We start from the raw sequence: 5,652 nt of genomic DNA on the forward strand, positions 1-5,652 counted from the left end.
GTCAATAAATATTTTAAATTGCTTATGAGATTTCTTTTTAATGTTTGCTTAAGGCAAAATAGATAAGTGGGAGACCTGTGTGCTCTTTCTAATTCAGTGGCGTATGGAAATGTTTTAATAATGAAGAAGTAAGAAACCAAGGTAGAAATTATCTTCTCATATAGGTACCTGGCCTCCAAGGACCTACTGTGGGTAGATAAAACTCATCAGGCAAGAACCTAATAAGGATGGCTATATCCTGCAGAAAAGGTATCCAACTTAATATTAAAGTTTTTTATGTCCCCCTCCCACACCCCCAAAAACACATTTCTATTTTCTTTCCTGTCACGATGGCATTTCTATCCAGCCTAGTTATCCAGATGAAAAATTAACACTAGTCCTATCTGACAATTTTCCATCATTAATTTCTATTGAGCCTGTCTTTAAAAAATATATATCTAAAATTTCTCCCTTCCCTCCAGTGCCATTGCCATTATCCTGGTGTTCCCAGGCTGCTCTTCAGCTATCCACACACCTTGTTCCATATAAGTAATGGCAAAACAAGACTACCTGTACTTGGCTAATGTTCTTCCATGTTCCTAGAATGTTCATCATCTCTTTTTCTACCTGAAAAGTCTAGTTCAAATGTAGTTACAGGGTATTTTTGTCCTTCTTCCCTTTCCACTCCTTACCAGTTTTCTATCCTGGATTCTTTAACAAAAGGGACAATGTCTCAATGGTGCTTGTGTCCGCAGCATGTAGTACACAGTACCTATCCCATAAGCTTTTAATAAATGTTTGTTAAATTAATTTGATTGTACTTGTATTTTTATACTAACTTTTCCAAAGAAACTTACTCAGGTGCTAGCAGTTTTGAAACATACATCTAAACCACCATCTGTGAGAAGTGTCAAAGCAAAACACCCTATCCTTACTACCCCAGAGAGTTTGAAAACAACTACTTTGAAGTAGATCATTAACCACTCTTAACTGGTTTGATTTTTTATTAAAAAACGTTTTCGTATATTTTGTTGTACCTGAGGAAAATCAGTTACCTTGAATTATTTATAAATTAAGAATATAATTGGTTTAAGTTAGATTTGTGGAGACCAGAGATTATAAAGGTAAACCTAATACTAAGGTTAAAAACAGGCATTGAGCAAATACTTAGTACTTTTATGCTAAGAGTGATGACAGATAAAAGAAAGCACATTATCTTCAAAGGGCCTATGTTATAGGCAGGATAAGAAAGAAAATGCAGCATCAAAAGTGATGAGCACTACAAGGTACAGCAAATAGCAGTTTTTGGTAATCACAGAAATGAGTTGACTGCAAGAAGAACTGTAATGACTTGAAAATTATAAACCTTGTGGGTGGGTTCTTGGCAAGTCCAATGATCCCAAGTACAGAAACCCTGGGACAGGATATGCATGTATGAATGCCGACCTAGTTGATGTGGCTGGTTCAGAGTAAGCCAGTGGGGGAGCAGCAGCCAAAGGCCAAATGATGTGTAGGGCTTTGGGAGTGAGGGTAGGTTAGAAATTGGTCTTTCAGTTTCCAGTAAACAGTGGAGGCTCTAGTACTCCGTTCCTTTCATCCTTAGGACATTCATTTATCAATTCTAGGAGATAATCAACGGAGCCACTGTGTCAGCAGTATGGCAGGGAATGTTGCCCAGAAAATAAAACCAGGAATCTGAACCACTGTACCAACATCCCACCCATCAGAACTAGTTTAAACCCAGAAACCAGCAGAGTTCCATCCCCAGAGTAAAGGTCACCTGAGGAAACAATCCTGTTGAGATGTTCATCTTGGAATGGTTCAGGGAATGTCAGATTTTGAACTTGGATTGAGGTGACGTCTCTGGCAGTGTCCTCAGAAGGAGGCAAGGAGTAGGTGAAAGTTTGAAGACCTAGGAAGAGAATAGCTTCCTCCACGTACTATACTTGACAGAGCACAAGAAGGGAAAGCAGCAGGCAGAGGGAGAGGGAGAAGCAGGCTCCTGCTGAGCAAAGAGCCGGATGCGGATGCGTGGCTCTGTCCCAGGACGCTGGGATCAGGGTTATCCCTTCTAGGAAATAACATGGAACAATAGACCTAGAAAGCATCGGAGGTATGGGGGTGGAGGGGAGTGACAGGATCTGATACAGTTTACTGCTCTGCATACCATATCCTGTTGGGAACTTTTAAAGAATAAGGAACTGTCTTGTTCATCTTTTTTTTTTTTTTAAGATTTTATTTATTTATTTGACAGAGATTACAAGTAGGCAGAGAGGCAGGCAAAGAGGGGGAAGCAGGCTCCCCGCTGAGCAGAGAGCCCGATGTGGGGCTGGATCCCAGGACCCTGGGATCATGACCTGAGCTGAAGGCAGAGGCTTTAACCCACTGAGCCACCCAGGTGCCCTGTCTTGTTCATCTTTAAAACAAATATTGAGTGCCTTCTGTATCTCAAGGAGCTTATGATCTGGTAGGGAAGACAAATGTTAATTAAAATAGTGTGCCAGTTGGTGTGATAGGCTAATCAGAGTGTTGAATGAACATCAAGGTGAGGACAGTCAACGCTGTCTTAAGTTCAGGTGAGAATTCCCAGGGGAAGTGGTGGGCATTTGCTAGGCAAAGGTGGGAGAATGAAAATGAGGGCATCTGAGATAAGATGCACAGGAAGTACCCAGGGTGAGAGCAGTGTTTGGAGCATTGCATTTGGATGAAGGAATGGTAAAAATAAAATGGAAGATGAAACTAGAGCTAGAATTTGAAAGACCAAATTAATGGAGTTTTGATTTTATCTCATGGTTGACAGGGACTGATGTCCCTGGAGTTTTGATTTTTTCTCATAGTTGACAGGGACTGTAGTCCTGGAGAGTGAATTTGAAGAATCAGAAAACTGGACAGTTAAAAATAAGAGACCATTATCAGTACCAGACAAATGATGAGGACGACTTGAATTTATTATAAAGTATTGGCACAAAGATAGACATATTAGTGGAGCAGAAAGGAGAGTCTAGAAATTGGTTTTTAACAAGGTCCTTGTAGGGGGGAAGAATAGTCTATTCAACAAATGGTACTAGAACATTTGAAAAGCTATTTGCAAAAAAATAAAAATCTTCTATACAAAACTTAGCCCAAAATGAATCATACATTCAAAGAGTAAAACTGTGAAACTTCTTCAGGTAGACAGAAGCTTTGAGATCTTGGATTTGGCAAAAATTTCTTAGCCATGAACCAAATTACTAAAATCGATTGATAAATTGGACTCAACAAGATTTAAAATTTAGGTTTTCAGAGGACAAATTGAAACAACAAAACAGTATATTTGCAAAATATATATATGATAAAGGCTTGTATTTAGATTCTTTTTTTTAAAGATTTCATTTATTTATTTGACAGAGATCACAAGTAGGCAGAAGGCAGGCAGAGACAGAGGGGGAAGCAGGCTCTCTGCAAGCAGAGAGCCCAACATGGGGCTTGATCCCAGGACCCTCAGACCATGACCTGAGCCGAAGGCAGTGGTTTAACCCACTGGGACACCCAGGCGCCCCAGACTTGTATTTAGATTTTAAAAAAACTCTAAGGATATAATAACATGAAGCAAACAACCCAATTTTAAACTGTTTGTGATTTTTTTTTTTTTTACTTGAACTAACCTGAAGGAAATACAGAGATGGCAAGTAAATAGATGAAAAGCTGCTGAGTATCATTTGTTATTAGGGGACTACAGATTAAAAGTACAAGATAACCACTGCACACTTGCTACACTGACCTTACCAAGTTTTGGCAAGGATGTGGAGTAATGGGAAGTTTTCTATACTACTGATGGCAATGTGAAATTGTATAACCACTTTGAAAAACTATCTGGTAGCTTTTTAAAAAGTTAAACATAGGGGCCCCTAGGTGCCTCAGTCACTTAAGTGTCTGACTCTTGATCTAAGCGCAGGTCTTGATCTCAACATCATAAGTTCAAGCCCCACATTAAACATATACCTACTATACAAATCAGCCATTTCACTCCACACAAAGACTTGTACAGAAGGGTTTGTATCAAGTTCGCAAAATATCCAGACTGGAAACATTCCAAATGACCATCAGTAGGTGAATGGGTAGCCAAAGTGGGATATCCATACATCAGAATACTACTCAGCAATAAAAAAGGGATAGAACATTGATAAATTTATATTATGCTGAGTGGAAATGCCCACACAAAAAGTATACTGTGTTTTTTTTTTTTTAAATTCTAGAAAATGCAAATTTACGTATAGTGACAAAAATCAGAGGAGTGTTTGCCTGGAGATGTGGGGTGGTGGGAAAAACCATTTGGAGGTGATGGATACTTGATTATCTTGGTTTCACAGGTGTATATGTATGTCAAAACTCATTAAATTCCACACTTAAGCATTAGTAGTTTACTGAATGTTATACCTCAATTAGAATTAGGAAGTTTTAAGCAATAAAGACAAAGGATGGCAATGGCCTGAAGTCAAGTATAAGAAAATGGACAACTCAACCATCATCAATTTGCCCAAGATGACAGCTTAGAAGTGATGGAGCAGGAATTGAAGTCTGAATCTGACGGACTCCAGAATCCAGGCTCTAAGTCGGTATGCTTATACTTAACATGAACCCCATATTTCTGGCTTGGACAACTGAGAGGAGGCTGATGACTTTCACCAAAACACAAGGTGAGGGGCAGATCTGGGGGAGGAGATGTGTTTGTACTTCCTCATAGCACCAAGTACAGTAGCTTATATAGTCAGTGAGTGGAGATGTAAGCTGAAGTTTTATGTGGCAATGTTAATGAAACAGTGATGTAATTTTACTTAGGTCATGAGCTTATTGCCTGTTGACCTACAGCTAAAAAGGAATTTAATATTTTCTAGGCTAATAACCTAACCAATGAATTAGTTATTTCTTAACATCTTTGAAGTGATCACCCCTGACTACGCTCACTGATGGGAATTAACTCAAAATTACTGCACTTTTGAATAAATCTTACTAGAAAGTTATTTCTTTCAGACTGAAGTCTCCTTATATACTATCTGACCTGGATTAAAGAGTGTCCCCTTAAAAGATAATGCTGAAGTCCTAACTCCCAGTATCTCCGAATGTGACCATATTTGGGAATGGAATCATCGAAGATGTGATTAGGTAAGGTGAGGTCATCCTGGAGGAGGGTGGACCCTAATTCAATACAAGTGATGTCCTGCAAATTGGAGAAGACACAGAGACACAGGCACTTTGAGGGGAGAATGCCACGTAACAATGCTGTAATGCACCTATAAGCCAAGGAACACCAGGGATTGCCGGGAACCTCCAGGAGCCGAAGGAGGCAAGGAAGGATTCGTCCCTGGAGCCTCTGGAGAGCATGATCCTGCTGATACCTGATCTTGGACTTCGTGCTCCAGAACTGTGAGAGAATAAATGTCTGTTGTTTTAAGCCATTCAGTTTGTGGTATTTTGCTACAGCAGCTCTGGGAAACTAATCATACACTTTCTAGCTCTTTTTCCCCGATTCTACCTTCTGGAGATAAATGGAATAAGTTTTGGTCTCTTCTCCAGATATTTCCATATGTTTTGAAAACATGGGTTTTTTGTTTTGTTTTGTTTTGTTTTTCAAGAAGATATCTCCCTTGCTGGTTTTTTACATGATACATTTTCTTTATTTCTTTTTTTAAAGAT

General features: G+C 39.2%; 1 long non-coding RNA gene across 1 annotated transcript; it reads left to right on the plus strand.

Moving 5' to 3' along the window:
* The first annotated feature begins 131 nt into the window (after positions 1 to 131).
* LOC116874502 lies at positions 132 to 5,414 on the plus strand. Its single transcript, XR_004384014.1, has 2 exons — positions 132 to 249; positions 4,990 to 5,414. It is a non-coding gene; the product is annotated as an uncharacterized LOC116874502 (long non-coding RNA).
* The last annotated feature ends 238 nt before the right edge of the window (positions 5,415 to 5,652 follow it).

The sequence above is a fragment of the Lontra canadensis genome, unplaced genomic scaffold (genome assembly GCF_010015895.1).
Source record: "Lontra canadensis isolate GAN:19392208 unplaced genomic scaffold, GSC_riverotter_1.0 scaffold37, whole genome shotgun sequence".
In the NCBI taxonomy this organism is placed as follows: Eukaryota; Metazoa; Chordata; class Mammalia; order Carnivora; family Mustelidae; genus Lontra; species Lontra canadensis.